At 38.2% G+C, this 12,767-nt stretch overlaps 1 pseudogene; it reads right to left on the bottom strand.

The window, feature by feature from the left end:
• Window positions 1-3,232: 3,232 nt before the first annotated feature.
• LOC102411269 lies at window positions 3,233-3,703 on the bottom strand (annotated as a pseudogene).
• Between the last annotated feature and the right edge of the window lie 9,064 nt (window positions 3,704-12,767).

The raw sequence follows: 12,767 nt of genomic DNA on the forward strand, positions 1-12,767 counted from the left end.
GATGACACCACCCTTGTGGCAGAAAGTGAAGAGGAACTAAGGAGTCCTTGATGAAGGTGAAAGAGGAGAGTGAAAAAGTTGGCTTAAAACTCAACATTCAAAAAAAGAGAAAAGAAAATCATGGCATCTGGTCCCACCACTTCAAGGCAAATAGATGGAGAAACAATGGAAACAGTGAGATACTTTATTTCCCTGGGTTCCAAAATCACTGCGGCCATGAAATTAAAAGATGCTTGCTTCTTGGAAGAAAATCTATGACAAACCTATACAGCATATTCAAAAGCAGAGACATTACTTTGCTGACAAAGGTCCATATAGTCAAAGCTATATTTTTTCCAGTATTCATGTATGGTTGTGAGAGTTGGACTATAAAGTAAGCTGAGCACCGAAGAATTGATGCTTTTGAATTGTGGTGTTGGAGAAGACCCCTGGGAATCCCTTGGACAGCAAGGTGAAAAAGCTAGTCCATCCTAAAGGAAATCAGTCCTGAATATTCATTGGAAGGACTGATGCTGAAGCTGAAACTCCAGTACCCTGGCCACCTGATGTGAAGAGCCAACTCACTGGAAAAGATCCTGATGCTGGGAAATATTGAAGGCAGGAGAAGGGGACGACAGAGGATTAGATGGTTGGATGGCATCACCAACTCAATGGACATGAGTTTGAGCAAACTCCAGGAGTTGGTGATGGACCCGGAAGCCTGGCGTGCTGCAGACCATGGGTTCATAAGGAGTCAGACGTGACTGAATGAGTGAACAACAACAAATCTGATAGTGCTAATTTGCCCTAATTGCCCGTTAACCCTCAGTTTTCTGCCTATTTCTGATTAATTATTTTTCCATATAAACTATGATAATTTTGCCTTGTGTTAAAAACCTCACTGTCAATATTTTTCTTATTGGGCTCATATTGAAATTATAAATTAACTCAGAAAGAATTGACATCCTTTGGTATTTACCAACTAGGCACATATTCCCTTTGTACAAAACTTCTTGTATGTTTTCAGTCGTGTTTTAACATTTCTTATTAAGTTTATTAATGTAGCTTTCATCTTTTCTTTTTTAAATGAGTGCTTGAATCCATTATATATTCATGCCATTTGTTGTCTTTTGTATATTAATTTTGTGCCTCACTACTTGGCTAAATAGCTTTTTGGTTGAGTCTCTTGGGTTTTCCAGGTATTTAATTATAATATTTAGCAGAATGAATCCTATGGATGCTACAGAGAAGAAGAAATTGTGCTTTTCAGTTTAGTGGATAGAAGTTCTTTCTGACAAATCTCAGAAAGGACAAATATGGACAAGGTGTGGACTCTTTGATACTCTACCACTACTACTACTACTACTAAGTCGCTTCAGTCGTGTCCAACTCTGTGCGACACCATGGACTGTAGCCTACCAGGCTCCTCCATCCATGGGATTTTCTGGGCATGTCTTTGATACTCTAGACTAGTCCAGATAATGCCCAGTATTCAAAAGCTGTAGAATCATTTTAGGAAGAATATACTGGAATAAGGATTGCTTTAAAACAAATAGTTCATTACTTCATAATTATCATTACATCTTACATTTAAATATCACATCTCACAATTAAATATAAATTTAAATATTGAAATTAATTAATTTTTTCAATTAGTTAGTTGAAAAAGTTAACTAATATAAAGCTACTGATTTGTTGCCACCATTGTTATTACCAAAAATTTCAAAGATATCTCTAGGATATCCATGTGAGATTCAATGTAGTTTAATACAATATGGTAAAGAAAAAAACCCAGTTGTATTCAACTAACTGCCCACAAGTCTTGCAGTAGAATTTGTGTTTAAGTAGTTTAAATGAGTTGCTTTGTGATGGGCATGGCAAATTCTCCTTGCTGAATTGACTAAACCCTCCTTACCTAACAATGATCTCCTCTGTTGATCTTTAGGGCATGGTGTCTCATCTGTTTAGTTTGGCCTTTTATTTGACTTTCATTGACTTTGTGGCCAAGTCTGTTTTCTTTGGTCAATATGTTAACTCAAATATGTAGGTGAACTCAGCCATTTAGGAGGGACATGTAATTTTTAATAATAACACACATTGTATTTGACAATAGGATACAATTTTCACTGGTATATGGAGAGCAAATGTTTGAGTTTTGAGTAATAGCTTGCTCTCTTTAAAGGAATTGTTCAACTGTCCTTTGCAAGGAAACACAGACTTCAGACTGCTAAATTCCTGCCAACATTCCTTCCCCTATATATATCATTCAATCTTAGATCAGGTAAATACAACTTGAAGTCTTCTTAAAGTGCTTGCTGGGATATTGGCACCTACCTTTTAGAGCTAGTTTCTAGACAGCTGCAGCTCTCACCCAAATCTTAGTACTAAGCTGGCCATAACCACATTTGGTTATTGAAACAAAGAAATGACAACTCACTATTCTGTGTGCATTGAGAGATGTTGTCCTTTGGAATCAATACGGGGCTTCTTTTGGCTCCAAATGTGAATTAATTATATAAATGTCCCTTTAGAATCTGTTTATGTAGAGACCATCCAGGATGTTAGTAAGTATATCCACTTATTTCACAGGTCTTCTGATTTGCTAACATACTTGAAGTTTCAGTACTCAAAAGTCATTCATGTAACCGTTTCTTTTATTGAGGTGTTTTTTTTTTTTTTTAAGGTTTTTAAAATAACCTTTATTTCTTAAAAGTTAACATGTGCATAATAGGAAACCAAAAAGCACAAGAAGCAAAAAACAAAGTCATTCATAATCATAAGCAGTTTACCGGTAGTTTGAGGTGGTTTTGATAAGTTTCTGGTACCAACTTGCAAATGCTTCAGAAGAACATTTCCTTCTATATGGGGTGTGCTATGACTTTTATCCTCTTTCTTTGACTTTTCTGAATTTTTTTTTTAATAGTAGTTTTCAAACATCTTTCAGAGAAAAGAAGAGTTGGAGAAGATCAGAGGCAAAGTCAACCCCATGTTTCTTCACATGGCCAGCAGAAGGGCAAAGGAAGGCCTTCTTTACTATTTATGACCAACCAAAATAAGAGACCGCTTTAATAAAAAGATCCCGAATTTTATTTCTGGCACCCTTGGATTATCTCAGTCGTCTGGTGCAAACTGATAACAACAAATCAACAGGCAAGAACATAAAACAATTTCTCATCCTTTTGCACAATGGGAGTATGGGATGGCTGGTTGGGTTAGGGAGTTGGGTTTTTTTGTTTCTGTTTTCGTTTTCATTTTAGCAGGTGTTAATGAAGGTTGTATATAAGATTACTTTATTTCCACATCTTCTCATATATTTCTTCCTTTTTTGGCCCTTTTCCTTTCTTACTTTGCAAGATTTGGCTTTACATCCAAAGCGCTTTTTGCCAACCTTGTTCACATTTGGCCTGGTGCTAACCACCTTGCTAGACTGAGTGCCCACATGGACACTTGTGCCATAGGCTTCTCCTGCTGTACATGTTCATTGTAGATGACACATGTCTTCCTGCAAACTTGAAATACTTTGCCAAATTGTTGACCTTTGTAATATCCTTGTACAACCTGAACTTCATCATCCTTTTAGATGGACATGGACTGGACGTGGTACTCCTGTCTCAGCTTTGGAAAGAGGGAAAGAAATAATCTTAATGTGAATGTGGGAAAGTGAGTTGGCATGTTTTTTATGGTTCTTGCTCTTGTCTGAAGTCAAAAAGGGATTAATTTTCATTTTTGGCTGTTGCCACTTCAGTGATGACCACAACAGGGAAGGGAAAATGGCATCTTAAGAGAAGTTTCTCTAACTATAATCTGTTTGTCTGTTGGAATGCTCAGTTCTGCCTGTCTAATCTCTGCTCAGGCTTTTGCCAGACCTACCCAATATTCTTCCTTTGAAAAGCTGGGATTTATAATTTTCACACAGTTGGAATCCTAGCCAGGCATTTAGTTGCCCATTTTTAAATGAAGCTTTGGTGTAATAATCTTTTTTGTTGCTGTTGTTGGTGTTGACTTTTTTTTAAATCTAAAAAGGAATGTTGGGTAAAGAATGACCAGCATATCAGAGTATGAACCCATATTCCCCATTTATTGACTAGTTACACAATATCTCACCTATAAGTTGGTTTAATAAGACCAATAACATAGGACTTGCTATGTAAATTTACTGACATCACACTTGTAAAATACTACCTGGAGCCTAACCCATAGATAATACTCTATACTTATGAGATTCTTCTAAATTTATTTGGGGTTAACAAAGGTCCATCTAGTCAAGGCTATGGTTTTTCCTGTGGTCATGTATGGATGTGAGAGTTGGACTGTGGAGAAAGCTGAGCACCGAAGAATTGATGCTTTTGAACTGTGGTGTTGGAGAAGACTCTTGAGAGTCCCTTGGATTGCAAGGAGATCCAACCAGTCCATTCTGAAGGAGATCAGCCCTGGGATTTCTTTGGAAGGAATGATGCTAAAGCTGAAACTCCAGTACTTTGGCCACCTCATGCGAAGAGTTGACTCATTGGAAAAGACTCTGATGCTGGGAGGGATTAGGGGCAGGAGGAGAAGGGGACGACAGAGGATGAGATGGCTGGATGGCATCACTGACTCGATGGACATGAGTCTGAGTGAACTCTTGGAGTTGGTGATAGACAGGGAGGCCTAGCGTGCTGCGATTCATGGGGTCACAAAGAGTCGGACATGACTGAGTGACTGAACTGAATTGAACTGAACTGAATGCTTATTTATTTTTGTGAAATAATGTTATATATATACTTTCATTCATTCATTCATCAAATTCTTATTGCACACCTTCTTTATGTCAGGCACAGATTTAAGAACTGGAAATATGTAGTAAGTATTTAATATATATTAAATTTATACAAGATTTTTCATTCTTATGGGAAAAACAGACAATAAACAAAATAAACATGCAAAATATATGTCAAATGTTAATAACTACTATGGAAAGGCAGTTGTGCCCTGAGCAGGTAATGCTTGAGAGGAGACTAACAGGAGGTGAGAGAGTAAGCCATTCAGACACCTAGGGGAAGAGAGTGTAAAAGTTAATAGACAGTAACCTCAATTAAGATACAGTTTTCTATTTTAAATGTCAAGGGGGTACTCTTTTGCCTTACTACAATAGCAGAGACCACCAAAAATAAGAAAACTTTTTCTTCTTGCCTGGGAAGAGCTTAGCCAATGAAAGAGTGTCACAACTCGTTCAATGAAGACTCTCAGTTCCTCCAGTGGACTCTTCATTTACTACAGCCCTCCCAACTTTCTTTTTTCTTCTATGAAAGGGTTCTTTTCTTCTCCTTGGGAAGACTTTGCATGTGCCTCACCACAGTTGTGGTTCCTGAATTGCTCTTCTTTGTTGATCTTGAATAAACGCATTTTTGCTGCAGAAATAACTGGTAGTCTACTGTTTAAGGTCAACAAAGGGTATGGTAAGTACATTATCCTGTGGCAAAAAGGTCAATGTGTCTGGTGTGGAGTAGGAGATGTGGTCAGATAGAGGCTCTGTCATGAGGAACCTTCTAGGCTATAAATAAGGACTTCAAGTGTCACTTAGGGAAAGTGGATCCAGTAGAGGGGTATGAACAGAGAAATGACCTGATATAAGACTTTAAAAGAAAGTACTCAGGCTGCTCTGTTAAGAAAAACTATTAGAAGGACTAGGGCAGAAGTAGGGGAGACCAGTGAGGAGGCTACTGCAGTGAATTGCAGTTCCTGGACCAGAGTTGTAGACAGCAGAGGAAGCAATGAGAAGTGATTGGAAGCTGGATATAGTTTGTATATAGGACTGATATGACTTCTTGAAGAGTAATTGTAGGGTGTAGGGAAGAAAAAAAAGTAAAAGATGACTCCAAAATTTTTGGCCCAAGAAACTGGAGTTGTTAGTCACTGACAGAGAAAACTGGAACCCTAATATATTTGAGATGGAGGTAAATAAGGAGATCAGAAGTTTGGATATGAAAATTTAGGATTAAAAGGCCTATTAGGCTAAGTAGAAATCTTCATTTGGCCTATAAAATCATGAGACTGAATGAGAACTACCAGGGAAAGAGTGTATATAGAGAAGGGATGAAGTCCTGGGCTCCTCTGGCATTAAGAGGTGCTGAAGATGAGGGGGAAGTATCTGATTTGCAGATATGTTGCTTGTAGGGAAAATGTAGAGGAATACATTTTGAGGAAATTTATCTATATTACATCTTGCTTTCCAATTCAAACCCTAAGAGAGTGAGGTATTGGCTTCCTAAATATCACAAATATTTCATATCTATTGCTTAGGAAGCATATAACTCTAGAAATGGTCAGTGAATTTGTACAGAAAGTAGATAAAAAAGTAATTGCTACGCTGGAGATACTAAAACAACTATATAAAGTCTACAGCAAGCATCAGTAAATTACCTGAGATATTCAACACTTTATTATAAAACAGGCTTTGTGTTAGATGATTTTGCCAAACTGTAGGCTAACAAGTGTTCTGATGTTCTAACAAATGTTTCAATTAGGGTGGGCTAAGTTGTGATGTTCAGTAGGTATATTAATGTGTTTTAGATTTATGATATTTTCAACCAATCATGAGTTTATTGAGACGTAAATCCACTGTAAGCTGAGGAAGATCTGCGATTGGATAACTCGTCACTAGATATAAGGAGTTAAAATTATCATTCTAGCAAAACAATCACTCACTAACTTACAATCTTTACCCCTTTCATAACACTGTTTCCTGTTAACTTCAATATTTGCAGCCATTCTCTTTATGACTCTAAAATTTTCTTACTCCAGACATCTCATGAATATATATTTAGTTCAACTATATAAATAGAGTTAGTAAGGTAAGGTAGTCTAAAGAAAACAAGTCACAAATTTAAAATATTCAGGGTGTGTAAAGTTATATTGAAAATGATTTTAGAACAAACTTGATAATCAGTTAGGTATATGCCAGTTATTTGCAAATATCCATCACTTTCTTCTAAGTGCATGTAGTTTTTGTCAAGGACTGTCAACGGTCCCCTAATATTGATTTTCTCCTTCTCTCTTTAGCAAGAGAACGCTCAACATTCAGCTGAGCACAAGCCTGCTCAAATAAAGACTACATTTCCCAGTCACTCTTGCTGCTATGCTTGGCTATTTATTTTAGGGTCTACCAACGATATGTAAGCAGAATGCAGCCACACTGGTGAAAACTGCAAAAACCATCTTAGACCAGGGATAAAAGCCATGACTTGAGAATGGTAGAATGACAAAGCAGTAAGTGTCCAGGTCCTCAAGATCACAGAGCTGCCATATGAGTTCTGGACTACTTATGATTTAGCTTTTACATGAAAAAGAAATTAATGTCGATCTGTTTGAATTATTGTTTTTTGCCTTTAGCTTTTCTTCTTTTCTCAGCTATTTGTAAGCCTTCTTCAGACAACCATTTTGCCTTTTTGCTAAACAGAAGTGAAAGGCAAAGGAGAAAAGGAAAGATATACCCATCTGAATGCAGATTTCCAAAGAATAGCAAGAAGAGATAAGAAAGCCTTCCTCAGTGAACAATGCAAAGAAATAGAGGAAAACAGTAGAATAGGAAAGACTATAGATCTAATTAAGAAAATTAGAGATACCAAGGGAACATTTCATGCAAAAATGGGCACAATAAAGGAGAGAAATGGTATGGACGTAACAGAAGCAGAAGATATTAAGAAGAGGTGGCAAGAATACACAGAAGAGCTACACAAAAAAGATCTTCATGATCCAGATAACCATGATGGTGTGATCACTCACCTAGAGCCAGACATCCTGGCTGGAATGCAAAGCCAAATGGGCCTTAGGAAGCATCATTATGAACAAAGCTAGTGGAGGTGATGGAATTCCAGTTGAGCTATTTCAAATCCTAAAAGATGATGCTGAGAAAGTGCTACACTCAATATGCCAACAAATTTGGAAAACTCAGCAGTGGCCACAGGACTGGAAAAGGTCAGTTTTCATTCCAATCCCTAAGAAAGGCAATGCCAAACAATGTTCAAACTAGCACACAATTGCAGTCATCTCACATACTAGTAAAGTAATGCTCAAAATTCTCCAAACCAGACTTCAACAGTATGTGAACCATGAACTTCCAGATGTTCAAGCTGGTTTTAGAAAAGGCAGAGGAACCAGAGATCAAATGGCCAACATCCCTTGCATCATCGAAAAAGAGTTCCAGAAAAACATCTACTTCTGCTTTACTGACTATACCAAAGCCTTTGACTGTGTGGATCACAACAAATTGTGGAAAATTATTAAAGAGATGGAAATACCAGACCACCTAAACTGCCTCCTGAGAAATCTGTATGCAGGTCAAGAAGCAACAGTTAGAACCAGACATGGAACAGCAGACTGGTTCCAAATTGGGAAAAGAGTACGTCAAGTCTGTATATTGTCATCCTGCTTTTTTAACTTATATGCAGAGTACATCATGTGAAATGCTGGGCTGGATGAAGCACAAGCTGGAATCAAGATTGCTGGGAGAAATATCAGTAACCTCAGATATGCAGGTGACACCACCCTTATGGCAGAAAGTGAAGAAGAACTAACGAGTCTCTGAACATGAAAGAGGAGAGTGAAAAAGCTGGCTTAAAACTCAACATTCAAAAAAAACTAAGATCATGGCATCTGGTCCCATCACTTTATGGCAAATAGATGGGGAAACAATGGAAACAGTAACAATTTCCCTGGGCTCCAAAATCACTGCAGATGGTAATCATGCAGCATGATTTCAAAATCACTGCAGCATGAAATTAAGAGATGCTTGCTTCTTGGAAGAAAAGTTATGACCAACCTAGACAACATTTTAAAAAGCAAAGACATTATTTGCCGACAGAGGTCCGACTAGTGAAAGCTATGTTTTTTCCAGTATGTTTTTTCATGTATGGATGTGAGAGTTGGACTATAAAGAAAGCTGAGTCCTGAAGAACTGATGCTTTTGAACTGTGGTGTTGGAGAAGACTCTTGAGAGTCCTTTGGACTGCAAGGAGATCCAACCAGTCCATCCTAAAAGAAATCAGTCCTGAATATTCATTGGAAGGATTGATGCTGAAGTTGAAGCTCCAATACTTTGGCCACATGATGCAAAGAATTGCCTCACTGGAAAAGACCCTGTTGCTGGGAAAGACTGAAAGTAGGAGGAGAAGGGGATGACAGAGGGTCATGGCAGATGGTTGGATGGCATCACCTACTTGATGGACGTGGGTTTGAGCAAGCTCCGGGAGTTGGTGATGGGCCCGGAAGCCTGGTGTGCTGCAGTCCATGGGGTTGCAAAGAGTTGGGTATGACTGAGCGACTGAATTGATATTGATTGTTTTTTGGCCTTTGTCATAGCAGTCAGACTTGTATCTCAATTTACTCATGGCCCTTTTAATAAAGGCCAATGTGCTAAAGTACAATAGAAGTTGCATTTATTATGCGTTGATAGAGAACACACATAATGACAAAGTGGTACTATAAATGCAAGAAGATTTTAAGTGAATTTTTAAAAATTAATCATAGCTATGTACATTTGAAAAGCATCAGTTCAGTTCAGTTCAGTCACTCAGTCATGTCCAACTCTTTGCAACTCTATGAATCGCAGCACGCCAGGCCTCCCTGTCCATCACCAACTCCCGGAGTTCACTCAGACTCACGTCCATCGAGTCAGTGATGCCATCCAGCCATCTCATCCTCTGTCGTCCCCTTCTCCTCCTGCCCCTAATCCCTCCCAGCATCAGAGTCTTTTCCAATGAGTCAACTCTTCACATGAGGTGGCCAAAGTATTGGAGTTTCAGCTTCAACATCAGTCCTTCGAATGAACACCCAGAACTGATCTCCTTTAGGATGGACTGGTCGGATCTCCTTGCAGTCCAAGGGACTCTCAAGAGTCTTCTCCAACACCACAGTTCAAAAGCATCAATTCTTCGGCGCTCAGCCTTCTTCACAGTCCAACTCTCACATCCATACATGACCACAGGAAAAACCATAGCCTTGACTAGATGGACCTTTTTTGACAAAGTAATATCTCTGCTTTTCAATATGCTATCTAGGTTGGTCATAACTTTCCTTCCAAGGAGTAAGCGTCTTTTAATTTCATGGCTGCAGTCATAGGTGAGATATATTGCTTATTCACTCTATTGATAGTGCTTGGACTGGTGTGCAGATGTAAGGACTCTGCCAGACCCCTTCCCAGCACAAATATTTGAAGTCCATGGACTTAGGCTTTCACAGAATTGAATATGAGATTAGGCAGCAGAAGAGCTAGCTCAGAAGATTCAAGTAAAATCTGAAACGCGAGGTCAACTATATAGCTGTAGACATAACCAGGCACATGAAGAGAGCCGAGGCCCAGAGTGTCCCGCATCTAGAGTAGACCATGTGGGAACCTCCTCAGCATCACTTTACTACTTTCCTGTCACAGAGCAGTCATCTCACTTGGCGGGTGGGGTGCTGGGTTGAATAGTGCCCCCCTAAATTCATGTCTACCTGGACCCTGTGAATGTGACTTATTTGAAAATAGGATCTTTGCAGATATTATCAAGTTAAAATGAGGTCATGCTGGACTAGTGATCCGTAATCCAGTGATTGATGTCATTATAAGAAGGAAATTTAGACACAGACACATAAATAATCATCATGTAAAGACAGATGCAGAGATTGGAGTTAGCTGTCATAAACCTAGGAACACCAAGGACTGCCAGCAACCACCAGAAGCTAGAAGAAACAAGAAAGAATTCTTTCTTAGAGTCTTTGGAGGGAGCATGGCTCAGCAAATACCTTGGGTTGGGACTTCCAGCCTTCAGGATGATGAGAGAATACATTTTTGTTGCCTTGAGCCACCCAGTTTCTGGTATTTTGTTATGGCAGGTCTACAAAACTAATACAGTGGGATTGATCCTACCTTCAGTCGCAAGCTGGAAATATATTCATGTTTGACAACCAAGGAATCCTAACAGAAGAGATGCCTGCTGCATTGCTGAAGCAGAGTCTGAATGGATCCCCACTTTGCAGGTGTTTACTTTTTAGGTGCTGGATAAAGAGCGGTCAGAAGGATTCCAGGCTGATGCAGTGAGGAACACCTGGGGGACTTAGAGCACTGGCTGCTTATCACCTGGTTTAGAAGCATTTCAATATTTTAAAAACCTATGGAGTTATTCAGCATGTTCCAGGCATATGCCTTGGTTGGTCTTTCCTTCTTGCCACTACAGGTGATTCAAGAGTTGCCCAAATTGGGCCAATCAAAATGAGGGTTGGGACTTTTATTCTTTGATGGGGGGGAAAACATGCCCTTTCTCAGGAGATATAAATGGGAAACATCCCTCGTTGCTATAAGCTGAAATTTGCAACCTGGAAAGAAAGTAGGCTAAGGTGGAGTCAACAATCAAAGAAGGAAAAACTAGACAACTGTAGCCAAATTATTTGAAACTCTGGTCATTTGCGCCTGAATCTCTCCCATCCTTTGAACTATTAGTTATTTGAGCCACTAAATGTGCGTTACTGTTTCTGCAAGTTTCAGTTGGTTTTTCTGTTGTTTGTAACTAGAAGCATGCTAACTTATATAGTCCCTGGAACTTTCTTAGCAGATATTTATAAGATATTTAAATGTCTTATTTGATGTCCACTAGTGTAATTATTTTCTAATTACCTTTTACCTTGGTGTTTTGTTAATAAATGGAACACCAGCCAGGCTTTAAGGAAATAGGACTGTGATGAAAGACAGTAGTCACTAATTTTATACTGAATCCTTATTTTTGAATACAACTCAAAAGCAAAGGGACACATGTATTCTCACACAAACACACCTGCAATTTCTCGCACTGCATCCCATGCCATACATAGTAAGAACTAACTTTTACTATAGATGCAATTGAGGGACAAAATGATACAAACAAGGGGGTGAGAATCTGCAATCTATGGGGAATCGTGGAAAAATAAAGGGACGCATTAAGTCAAAGAAATATGGCTTTATGAATAAAATTCTCTTTTATAACAATAACTGCAAAATAAATCAAAGGTAGTGCAAGGGCCAATTTAAATACAGAGGCTAGCAAAGGAATGGAGATGGAGAAAGATGAATAGAGGCAGGCAGGAAAAAATCATGAAGTTTAAACTCCTTTTCCCCTGTCTAAGCCTTCAAAATAAATCTTTTTTTTGCAGGGGCCATTTCAAAAAAAGGGCTAAGAAGGGGCAGAAACAAAGTACCTGTGTCCTCTGAGGCTCCTTAAAAATGAAAAATTTGAGTTATCTCAATTGACTTATGTTACTTTGAATTACTGTTTGTCTATTTGCATACTGAATTTGAGGCTTCTTGCTTTATACTCTGCAGGTACTGTCTATATATTGTTAACAATAAATATTAGAAAATGTAATTCTGGATTTAGCCAACACTTCAGTCAGCATTAACTGATTTTGAAATTGAATTATTTCTTTCAATAATAACGAAAAAGAATTTTAGAAAGGAAATGGTGAAGATGAGAAAGTAGCTTTTCCTGGTATGTAGTTCATGTTAAATCACTGGTGTCTGAAGAATATGGAAGTGAGATTTTATCAATACATACATTACCACATGTTTCCTTTTTTAGTTGCTAATTAGTATTCAGGTGTGCAGCTAAATACATGAAATTAAATGCTAATGCTGTTGCATTTGTGATTTAACATGTTCAAGTTGTCACTATATACAGCATTACCCTGTCTAGGCACATGTATAATTGTTTTTTCTTTGTAATCATACTATCTTCATGTATTCATTTCATTCAATCTTCTAAGGGCATCATATGAATAAATTTTGGTTAAAAATATCATTA

Source organism: Bubalus bubalis, chromosome 2, assembly GCF_019923935.1.
Source record: "Bubalus bubalis isolate 160015118507 breed Murrah chromosome 2, NDDB_SH_1, whole genome shotgun sequence".
Taxonomy (NCBI): domain Eukaryota; kingdom Metazoa; phylum Chordata; class Mammalia; order Artiodactyla; family Bovidae; genus Bubalus; species Bubalus bubalis.